Below are 12,131 nucleotides of genomic sequence, written 5' to 3' on the forward strand. Positions count from 1 at the left end.
TTGACTCTCTCCTTCCACCGTGTAGGTTCCTGAGATCAAACTCAGGTTGTCGGGTTTGGTGGCAGGCGCTCTTATCTGGTGATGTGTGTCACCGGCCCAGGTGTGGTTTTTTTTTTTTTTTTTTTTTTTTTTTTTTAAGATTTATTTATTTATTATGTGTTCTGCCTGCATGTGTCCCTGCAGGCCAGAAGAGGGCACCAGATCTCATTACAGATGGTTGTGAGCTGCCATGTGGTTGCTGGGAATTGAACTCAGGACCTCTGGAAGAGCAGCCAGTGCTCCTAACCACTGAGCCATCTCTCCAGCCCCCAGGTGTGTATTCTTAATTATCTGTGTTGGATATGCTTGTCTATACCGAAAATCTCGAGTACTCACGGACTGAGCATATTTGCCTGTAACTGTGCTTGAACAGGGTTGTGTACATTGTGTGTGCATGCATTTGTTCACGGATTATTTCATCTGACATGTATTACTTTAGTCCTCTTGTGCTACAGGCCCTATCCCAAATGCTGGCGATCCAATACAGATGACCCCTCCACATTTCCATTCCCACAGAGGGCTGCGAGTGCTGAAGTACTCCTCTTCACCCCTGTGTGAACTTAACCCCTTAGGTAATGCCTGGACTCCCCACAAGTGCCCCTCAATCTCTTGTCCCTAAACCTCAGACCCCCTTCTAAATCCAGCTTTCTGGTTTGTGAGACAAATTTGCTGAAGTGGGTAAGGTGGCAGAAACCAGGAAGACTCCCAACCTCCACAGCACGAGGCTCCTCAGTCCCTTCAGGGGGCAGAACCGGTATCTCTGCTCCCGCAGACTGTGGCCCTACTTCTGGACAGCCACATAGCTAACTTCAAACCACGGCTTTCATTTTCTAGGTCGTTCCTTTCCCCTGCAAAGTGAGGATGATGACATTGCTTACTGAATAGGGTCATGGAGAGCTCAAAAGGCACCGTGTGCGCGTGCGTGCGTGTGTGCGTGCGTGCGTGCGTGCGTGCGTGTGTGTTGCTGATGGTAGTTCTCGGGCATGGTCTCGAACTCAATTTTGGGTTCTTATTAGAGAAGCAGAAATGCTACAGTTATTGCCCAGAGTCTTTCAGAGCGTAGACAAGACAAGGGGAGAATAAGGAAGCCACCTTCTGCCAGGAGCAGAAGAGCAAATGGATAGAGGGCTTTGTACACACTAAAGCGCATACATCTACACACACCTGTCCTGTCTGTCACAATCCAGTCCATCCACCCTCCTGGATCCACTGTCCTTGAGACCCTTTAAGTAGATCCCCCTGCTAAGAGAATGGCACAGGCCACATGCCCAGTTCAGCCCTTAGCTACTCATCAACACGGCCCCTTGATGTTGTTTGAAGGGGGAACTGATATTTATTGGGCACCTATCACATGCCAAGAAGCAGATCTGGTGCTTTCAACACCTTAACTCACTGAATTCTGCCCACAGTCCCCTAAAGCAAGTTTTAATTACTCTCACTCCTTACCTAGTCCTGGTGGTGCTGGAGACAGTGTGTAGGAAAGGGAAGGCCCTAGTCTGAGGCGCTAACCTTCCCGGGGTGCTGGGTAAATGTGTGTCAACATTTGGGGTGAGGCAGCATGGATTCCTCGTGCTACAGGTCAGGCCCTGGCTCCCCAAGCACGGGGCCTCCCACCCTCGTCCTTCTCTGAAATGCCAGTTCTATCCCATTGCCACTTTTTGACAGAATGCTTCCTGATTCAGCTAGACTTGGTAGTGCTGGCTTTTCATTCCAATACTAGGGAGGCCGAGGCAGGGGGATGGCAAGCTGAAGCCACCTGGGTTACACAGCGAGACACTGTCTCAGACAAATTCCTCTTTGATTTGTCTCTCACTTGGTTCTAACTTTCTCCATGTCACGGCCCTGTGGGCCTTTCTGCACTATGACCTCTCTTTCCCTGTAGTGACAGCTCAGCTCCTGCCTCTGGAGAGGTGTCATGACGGCCCCGGAAAAGCACTTTGTCCTCCTGCTCTTGGCCATCCACCTCTAACCTTTTCCTGAGGCCTATTCTGAATACCATCCTACATCTTCCCTCATAGGTGACACTTCCCTCAAAGGTGTCATGATGTTCCTGGAAAAGCACTTTGTCCTCCTGCCCTTGGCCACACACCTCTAACCTTTCCCTGAGGCCTGTTCCAAACACCACCCTATAGCTCCCCTCATCCAGGTTACCACAGTGGCATCCAACACCAGTGCTATCACCGTCCTGTTACGTATCTGCTCGCTTCAAAGACCATAAGACTTATAAGAGCAAATACTGTCTCTTGTATGTTTGTACTTCTCTAACACCTTGCTCAGTGGTAGAGCACACAGTAGGGGCTTAATCAGTGCGAACCAACCTAACCCTCCAAGGCTCCTCCTCTTCCCACGGGGACGATGTCCCCAGTCTGCCAAGGGCTCTGCTCCTACACTGTACTCAAGACGTTTCACTGTGGGTAGATGTCCTGGAGCCGGAGCAAGTGTGGGATGAACCATCTCCCATTACTGTACAATCATGTCTTGTATCCGTCACCACAGACTCCATAGCTTCTAGGGTGGCCTTTAGCCAGAGCGCAAAGCCTAGTGGGAGGAGGACTCGGGTGGGGCCAGGGATGAGCCCATGGGTGACCGAAGGGTTCCCAGGGCGGGAAGCAAGATGGCACCCACCACAGGGCTGGGGACAAGGAGCACCAGGCGAAGTGCCCGGGGCCTCGTCCCGGGCCTCTGGGCGATCTGCTGTCACCAAAGGAATGGTACCCTGTATTTTGGGAACTTGGCAGCTGGGGCTGGGTTTTTCGTGTTTTCTGTAATTATTTTCCTTTTGTTCTTCCTTGGTGTTTAGTAAAGCCCTTTGTGGAAATGCCAGCTGGTCTCAGCTGTGCTAAGAGGAGGGACAAAGGCAGACTGTGTGCACGGCTGGCCCTGGACTTTCGTCGAGGGCCTAGCAAAGTCAAGGACCAGCAAGGACACGAGGTGGCTTTGGAGGTGACTCCAGGACTGTGTGTCCAGATAGTCTCTGCAGGCAGACTCCTTCTAGGCCCTTCCAGGCTCTGGCCCCGACAGTCAGCTTTACAGAAAGCTGAGGATCTGGTAGGCCGGCCCACCCTGGTTGCTTTGAAGGAAGGCATTTGGATCCAAGCCAGAGATGTGGAAAGCTCTGGTGAGACCCAGAGGCCAGGCACCTGCTGAGCTGTATCTCTCCAGCAGTGAGACTGGGGGGGGGGGGGCCTCCACAGCTGGAAGCTACTGTCGAGGAAACAGGCTCTGGAGCTGATGCTCAGAGCTACCCTCCTTTCCTGCTAACCCCGTTCCGGGGTCTTCTGAGCCTGGGCCCCGTCTGTCTGCTGTGCATGGGTGTGGTCCCTCAGCGGGTCTGTCCACCTGCCTGGGACCCACCGCATGCTCATTTCCTGTGTCTGCCCTCTTTCCTTTCCTCTTCCGCCCTCTCTCATCCCCATGTTGGCTCCCAGCTACTCAGGAGAGAGGGGCCCAGAGACCTTCCCCCGAGGAACAATCACCCCTTTCTCTGGGTTGTCAGTGATACATGAGGAGCGGCCGGTATCTGTAACTAATCAGCTGTGATGTGGAACGGAGCCCGAGGAGAACCGGAGAGCCGGGGAGAGTTTACTGTCCCGCCTGTGGATGACAGCTGGACGGCTCTGTAACTCAGTCTTCTGATGGGGACAGCGGCAGGGGGGGGGGGGGTGTGGGGGGGGTGTGTCACCTCCTTCTCCTCTCCCTCCTACCCTGCGGGGAGGCCCGAAGGATGCTAGCGGTGATGGCGCTCCTCCACCGCTCGCTGTTTTTACACACTCAGTATGTAGAAACCTCCTCCACCTTCCAGGGAAGAATCATTGTCTGTGCATTTCAGAAATGGAGGTTTAAATAAGTGAGGAAACTCAGCCAGGGCACCACAGCCAGCAGCAGCAGGGACGAGGGGGGGGGGCAGGGTCCTGCCAAGAGGCAAGGTGGCAGTTTTAGGTAGGGATTGAGAACCTACTCTTTGCAAGATGTATAGACTTGGACAACTCTTTTTCACCTCTCTCTCTGTCTCTGTCTCTCTGTCTCTGTCTCTCTCTCACTGGCAGTGTGGCTTAACTAAGAAAGCAGAAGCGTGATCACAAAGTGCCGCGGTCTGGCATAGCTTAGTAACTTCAGCTGTTGTGACCGTCGCTGTGGGAGGGCAGAGACCAGCTGGCTTCTTCCCGCCAAGGCCCAGCAGCAGCCTGGTGGGTGCTGAGCTGGCCAGGCTGGCCAGACTTCGGGTTTCTGTGCTATTCCTTCACTGTCAAGGGCTGAAGGCACCTCTCTCCGTAAAGCAAGGACCTGTGGAAGAGTGGGGTGAAAGGAGGGTACCCCATCCACTAGGCCCTTCACTTGGCGGAATAGGTAAGGAGACAGGCCCAGCCCTGGTTCATAGACAGTCAATTAAGGATTCTATCTTGGACACACCTGAAATCCCAGGACTCTCGAGACTGAAGCAGAATAGTGAGTTTCAGGCCATTCTAAACCAGAGTGAAATTCTGTACCCTCCCCCCAGGAAAGGCGAGGCTGGGGGATTTAGCTCAGTGGTAGGCAAGGGCAAGGCCCTTGGTTTGGCCTTCAGCTTCAGGGATGGGGGTGGGGTGGGGGTGCCAATAAAATGACAAAAAAAGACCAAAACAAAAACAACAACAGACAAAGAAAAACAAGGTAACTGGCGCATTAAACCTTTTAGCCTGGGCAGTGGTGGCCCATTCTTTAATCCCAGCACTCAGGAGGCAGAGGCAGGCAGATCTCTGAGTTAGAGGCCAGTCTGGTCTACAGAGTCAGTTCCAGGACAGCCAGGGCTACACAGAGAAACCCTGTCTTGAAAACCAAACCATCAAAAGACAATACAAAACAGACCAAAAATCGGGGCCTGGCAGGAGGGTTCAGTGGGTAAAGGTGCTTGCTGAGAAGCTGGATGACCTGAGTTTAATCCCTAGGACTCACATTATAGCAGGAGAGAGCTGACTCTCAAAAATTACCCTCTGATCTCCAAACACGTGCCCTCTCGAGCGTGTGCACGCACACACATGAGATAAATACATAAAATATAATGTTTAAAAATTGATCTCAAGGGGGCTGGAGAGATGCAGTTAAGTGCACGGGCTAATCTCCCAGAGGACCTGGGTTGGATTCCTAGCACCCACATGGCAGCTCACAACCATCTAACTCCAATCCCAGGAGGTCTTACCCTCTCCTCTGGCTTCCACAGGTATTGCATACATGTGGTACACAAACATGCATGCAGGTAAAACACCCATACATAGAAAATAAATAATTTTTTAAAAAATTGATCTCCAGCAAAATGGCCGAAGTGGAACATGCTATGCCTCAAGATGGCCCAGGTGATAGAGGACCTTGCTGCCAAGTCTGACCACCTGAGTGGTCCTCAGGACCCACGTGGGGAAGGAGAGAACCAACTCGTGCAAGTTGTCCTCTGCATGTTCATACAGAAGTGGGGGATCAAAAGGAATCCTGGATCTCCCCAGCCTGGGATATTGCTTTTGATTGCCTTCCCCCCAGGGAAGAGGTCTAGCCCTGGAAGAGTGGGAAAGGGTAGGGAATTAAGGACCAGGGCTATGGGCTTCCCGGGGAAGGCGGTCTAGATAGCCCAGACATGTCTTCAGGTTGCAAAACACGTCTGCAGGCTGATAACTGGAGTCTCCACAGGGTAGGGAGAGCAGGCTCTTGTCTGAAGAGCACTGGCCCAAAGGCCAGTCTGTGAGTGGCTGTCCCTGAACTAGCAGAGGCAGGCATCTGAACTCCTTGTGGCAGAAAACACAGTGTCTGCTGATCCCAAGAGCCCCGGGCCTTCAAGACAAGGGGAAGTCAGGCAGATTTGGGCGAGGTCGCTGGTACAGCCCCAGTGATTGCCTGGGATGTCACTCCTTGATTGTCAGCCCTGGTCAGTGTCTGTCCATTAGAGAAAGGGCGATTGGAAGTTCCCTTGGACTTGCTCTGAGCCAGCACCCAGTGCTCTGGAAGATCTGAGATGTCAAGTGAGTGGGCTGCATCTCCTAGGAGATAGCATCCTTCACTCAGCCCCTGACAAGTAGGGAGGCCAACTTAATGATGCTGAGCGAGCGGCTTCCAGTTCAGAGGGAGGGACTTAAAGTCGTCAATGACACCGAGTCTGGGGGGCTTCCGACATAGACCCCTGGTTCCGGCAGTGACCAGTCTCACACCTCTCAAGCAACTTGGTGATGTAAAAGAATGTTCTAGAGTGGGAGTGTAGCTCCCTTGGTAGAGTTATGTGGCAGCATGACATAAACCAGGTGTGGTGCATGTCTGTAATCCCAGCACTCAGAAGGTGGAGGCAGGAGGATCGAGTTCATGGTCATCCTTAGCTACATAGCAAATTTGAGGCCAGCTTGGGTCATATGAACCCCCCATATAAAAATAAGGAAGGAAGGAGGGAGGGAGGGAGGGGAGGAAGGAAGGAAGGAAGAAAGGGAGGAAGGAAAGAGGGAGGGAGGAAGGAAGGATACAATGTTTTGGAAATTTCCAGAAGATTGAGAAAATCCACAAAGCAGACCAAACCGAGTGGAGAAAGGTTTTACTGTGGAGAAGACAATGCGTTCTTAGCCTTCTACAAGATGAACCAGAAGGGTGGAGTGGTCACGGCGGGCGGGTTGACAAGGCATGGACTGTTTAGGGGACGTGAAGGCCTGTGCAGGAGCCAGACAGCGTGCAGGGAAGTGGGGGAGGGAAAACCGTGTCTGATGTGACGTTGGAAGGGAAAGCGAGGCCTTGTTTTGAGGAACTTGAAGACCGTGTTGAGAATTCTCAGGTTCTTGAGCAGAGGAATGGCGAGACTGCACGCGCCATTTGGAGAAGCAGCTGGGGGCAGACAGAGAGTTTAACCTAAAAGGAGGTTTAGTCCCAGTGTCTCTTGGACAAAGGATTTCATGTCTCAGCGGTCTTTTGAGCCTGCTGTGGCCTAGCCCTAGCTGATCCCTACCCACTAGGTCTTCTTCCTTTTTGTTTATTTAATTATTTATTTATTTTGATCTTATGTGCATTGTTATTTTTGTTTTTGTTTTGTTTTGTTTTTCGAGACAGGGTTTCTCTGTGTAGTTTTGTGCCTTTCCTGGAACTCACTTTGTAGACCAGGCTGGCCTTGAACTCACAGAGTTCGGCCTGCCTCTGCCTCCCGAGTGCTGGGATTAAAGGCCTGCGCTGCCACCACCGCCCGGCTGTGCATTGTTATTTAACCTGCATGTATGTCTGTGTGAGGATGTCAGATCCCCTGGAGGTAGAGTTACAGGCAGCTGTGAGCTGCCATGTGGGTGCTGGGAATCGAACCCAGGTCCTCTGGAGGAACAACCAGTGCTCTCAGCCACTGAGCCTCTCAGCCACTGAGCCATCTCTGCAACACGCCCCCACTCCCCCCCCCACCCCCCCCACCCCGCCTACTAGGTCTTCTTAGGGTTATGGCTGGATGTGGAAGTGTGAATTTAACCCCTTGAAAGTACCCTTAAAGTTTCTACGGAGTTTTGCCTGGAGCTTGAGCATGGTGATAGGAGCTATTGCAGTCATCTGGGATCATGAGTTGCAGACAAGTAGACTTCCTCCAAAACATCATCAAGTTTTCCTGCTCTTCTTGCTCTGCTTCCATCCAGAATTAATTTACATCGAGCATTAATAGACTCCTATGTTGTTAAAGCCGGCGTCATGTTGACGTTCTCTATTGAAACGTTCTGTTTCACATTTGCTTCCCCAAGGTGGGCCTATGAACTCCTTTGTTCTATATGAGTTTTACAGGAAAAGGGCTGCCCTTGGCTTATCCTGGGGAGTGAGTCATATCACTGTCTCCTGGGAGGAATCGGGGCTGTCCCATTCCCTCCCAGCTGGAAGCAGGAATGGAGAGGCCACGGTTAAGGATAGCGATATGGAGGTCCAGCTGGGCTAGAGCAGCCTTCTCAGATGCAGCCCTCTCTCCCCAGCCCTCATCTTCTCCCAGAAAGCAAACGAAGGGGACGGATGGGGCAATAGGTGCAAAGGGGAGTCAGATTAGCGCCTCTCATGCTTGGATTCCCAGGAGCAGAGGAGCCAGAGTGTCTAGCAGAGGCTTCGGCAGACAGACAGTAGACCTCCAGCCGACTCCCCAGGCCCCGGGGTCTTCTATGTCAAGGAACACTTGGCTGCCACTTCCAAGACCCTCTCTGCCTTCAGCCTCCCTCATTTCAAAGAGCAGGGCCTCAAGTCTGGAGCTGCAAGTTTGAAGCCCAAGAGGCCCCCAGGGACAGTTCTGGAACCCACTCTGGTGTGATGAGATGTGGCTAGGAGGCCAAGTTGAGTTGGAAGCTGACATCTGCGATACTACTCTGCGGGCCAGCCTTGGGCTCACGTAATGAACGTCTCAGGGAGTGCAATTTCCCCTCAAACGATGACTCGAGTGCTGTGGATGACTTCTCACATTCCAGCCACTTCCTCGTCTCTCCAGGAACCTGAGGAATTCCCTGGAATCCACGTTCACTGTATGCTGGTGGCCAGCACTTTGTATACGTGCGTGTGTGCGTGCGTGCGTGCGTGCGTGCGTGCGTGCGTGCGTGCATGTGTGTGTGTGTGTGTGTGTGTGTGTGATCTCATTCAAGCCCACAGCAGGGCCCTAGAGGTTGACATCAGCTCCATCTTAGCCACAAGAAAAATATGTCACAAAGAAATAGGCAACTTGCTTTGAGTTATCGAGACAGTCAGTAACAGCCAGAGCTGGAGTCCTCGTCAGATGACTCCAAAGACTGGGGTTTCTATACTAGATATCCTGGGAGCCCCAGGGACGAGGATGGTGGTGTCTGAGGTCCCACCTGGCGGCTTCTACCTGGAGACCCCAGGCCCTAGACTGAATGGGAGAACCTGGCACTTTCCACATTCACCTCTTCTCAATTTTTTCTCTTTCTCTCTTTCCTTCCTTCTCTCCTTCCTCCCTCCCTCCCTCCCTCCCTCCCTCTCTTCCTTCCTTCTCTCATGTGTATGTATTCATAGGTGCTGACACCCACGTGCAAGCATGCAGAGGCCAGAAAAGGATCTCTGATATCTTCCACCCTGACTCTATGCCTTATTCATCATCAGTGTGTGTGTGTGTGTGTGTGTGTGTGTGTGTGCACAAACACATGCACGCATACCATAACACATATGTGGCGGTCAAGGGACAGCTGAGTGTCAGTGGGTCTCAATCTCTAGATCTAAGGATCTAACTCAGGTCACCAGGATTGTATGGCTAGAGGTTTTACAGGCTGAGGCATCTCACCTTGTTTTTTGAGAAAGGGTCTCTCAATGGACCTTAAGCTCACCATTTTTGCTAGGCTAGTTGGCCAGTGAGCTCCCAGGATCCATGTGCCTCCAGCCCAGTGCTGGGGTTATAAGCATTCACAGCCATGCTTACCTTTACGTAAGTGCTGAGGATTTGAACTCAGTGCCAGCAAGCACTCTTACCATATCATCTCCTTCTTTTTCTTCCTTTCTTTCTTTTCTTTTTTAGAAAAGGTCTCATTCTGTTGTCCAGGATGGACTGGAACTTGCTCTGTTACCCAGGCTGGGCTTGAACTCACAGCCCTCTTGGGTGCTGAGGTTATAGGTAGGCACCACCAGGAAGGCTTAATTTGTCTTTTTATTCCTTCCAACTTAAAAATATTTTAAAACCAATATTGTATCTTTACCTCAATAGAAGATCACATGTACAAATCAATTGTGTTATGACTAGCTGTCCCCAGTGAATACTCCCAACCAGAGGCCCATTCTCTTTTTGTGAAAAGAAAACTTTGCATTTCACTAAGAGTGCCACCTTACTCTTAGGGAGGTGTCAGAGGCTAACCCACCAGAAGGTTGGTGGTGAGCTGTTAGAGGCTAACCCATTGGAAGGTTGGGAAGAGAATTGGAAATGGGAGGCTTTCTCATGATTCAGTGTTACGGAAGTCCATGAGCTCAGCTAAAATGATCCGTATGCTCCCATCTCATTTATTTCCAATAGTTATCCCAGAATACCCAAAACTGGATGATTTACAAAGGAAAGAAGTATATTTTGATTCACAGTTCTGAAGACATCTGTTTGGGTATGTGGCACAGCAGTATAAAGGTAAACTTTGTCTTAATTAAACAATTAATACAGCTGGGCAGTGGTGGCTCACACCTTTAATCCCAGCACTGGGGAAGCTGAGGTAGATGGATATCTGTGAGTTCGAGGCCAGCCTGGTCAACAGAGTCAGTTCAAGGACAGCCTGGGCTACACAGAAAAATCCTGTCTCATAAAACCAACCAACCAACCAACCAAACAAACGAACAAAAAACAAAAAACCCAACAACCCATAATTAATAGCTATTTATTACAGAAAATACAAATTAGCATAAAGAATAAAAGGCTAAAACCACAATCTTATCACCCAGCAAAAACCTACTCTTATTTTATAGGTGGCTGGAGAGCTGGCTCAGGGGTGAGCACTTGCTGATCCAGCAGAGGACCCAGATTCAGTTCCCAACACTCACATGGTGGCTCACAACCATCCATAGCTCCAGTTCCAGGGGATTCAGTGCCCTCTTCTGGCTTCCACAGGCACTACACACACACACACACACACACACACACACACACACACACACACACACACACAGAGTGCTTATACACATATACAGGCAAAGCACTCATACACATAAAATAAATCTTTTCAGGCCAGGCTGTGGTGACACACCTTTAAATCCCAGCACTCAGGAGGCAGAGCAGACAGATGTCTCACTCAGTTCAAAGCCAGCCTGGTCTACAGAGTGAGTTTTGGGAAAGCTAGAGCTACACAGAGAAACCCTGTCTGGAAATTTTTTTTTCTAATTTTAAATATATTTTATAATACACCCCTCTGGATTGTTTCTATGCCTGCATATGTTTTCTCTATAAAATGCAAACATTGCTTTGTAACAACACTTTCCATCATTTGATCACACTTGTGGGGCTCGGGCGGTACAGCACTCACCTAGCATGTATGAGGCCCTGGGTCCCATCCTCAGCACCTCACCAAGATGGATGTGATGCTGTGTGTCTGGAATCCCAGCACCTGGGGAGTGGAGACAGGAGGATCAAAGTATAAGGTCATCTTTAGGTACACAGAGCTGGAGGCCAACCTGAGATACCTTGAGACCCTGCCTCAAGCCGGGGAGGAGAATCATCTTTCTGTGCTGATGCTGCTCTTGAAAACATGGTGGATGTTCCTAAGACCTGTGGTAAGCTTCAGGCTGTGGTGGTGCACACCTTTAATTCCAGCACTCAGGAGGCAGAGGCAGGTGGATCTCTGTGAGATCGAGATCATCCTGGTCTACAGAGCAAACTTCAGGAGAGCCAGGGCTACACCTGGAAACCCTGTCTCAAAAAACCAACCAAACAAGCAAACAAAATAAAACAAAAGAAAGAAAGAAAAGAAAAAAGAGAGAAAAAAGAAGAAGAAATGTGGTAAGCATTAACCACACAAAGTGACACAATACAAGAGCAAGGACTCTCTGTCCGCCCAGGAAAAGCGACCTTCTGTCAGGAGACAGAGTGACCACGGTGGCAGCCTAAGTCTATTTTCTGCAAAAAGGCTAAAACTACAGAGAAGACTAGCTGAAGCTTGAGTGTGTTGAGCTCAGCCTCAGAGTAAAGAGGATGCTGGGAGGCAATACACAGAGACAGGGCCGAGTGGTCAGTTCTAAGTGATGGTGTTATGAACACAATAAAATCATGAGCGTTAACTCACAAGAAGAGGAGGAGAAGGAGGAAGAGGGGGAGGAAAAAAAGACAAAAGGAAAAAGAAACTATGCCCAAAGGGGACTGGAGAGACGATTCAGCAGTTAAGAGCACCTGTTACTCTTGCAGAGGACCGAGCTTTGGTTCCCAGCACCCACATGGTGCCTCACAACTGTTTGTAACTCCAGTTCTAGAGGACCTGACACCCTCTTCTGGCCTCTGTGGGTACCAGGCACACATGTGGTGCACATACACACATGTAGGCAAAATACTCACAGATACAAAATAAATAAATAAAAAATAAATAAATGAAAGCAAACCAACACCGGACTTCTGGAACGCCTCTCCTTGTTAGCAGTGAAGACCGCACAGCTTTGCTAATCACAGGACAGCTGTGGGG

At 50.4% G+C, this 12,131-nt stretch overlaps 1 long non-coding RNA gene across 1 annotated transcript; it reads right to left on the minus strand.

Moving 5' to 3' along the window:
* Nucleotides 1-6,563: 6,563 nt before the first annotated feature.
* Nucleotides 6,564-11,173, minus strand: LOC143268545 (uncharacterized). Its single transcript, XR_013044606.1, has 2 exons — nucleotides 10,986-11,173; nucleotides 6,564-6,864 (listed from the first exon to the last, which is right to left on the minus strand). It is a non-coding gene; the product is annotated as an uncharacterized LOC143268545 (long non-coding RNA).
* Nucleotides 11,174-12,131: the final 958 nt, after the last annotated feature.

This window comes from Peromyscus maniculatus, chromosome 14 (assembly GCF_049852395.1).
Source record: "Peromyscus maniculatus bairdii isolate BWxNUB_F1_BW_parent chromosome 14, HU_Pman_BW_mat_3.1, whole genome shotgun sequence".
Lineage (NCBI taxonomy): Eukaryota > Metazoa > Chordata > Mammalia > Rodentia > Cricetidae > Peromyscus > Peromyscus maniculatus.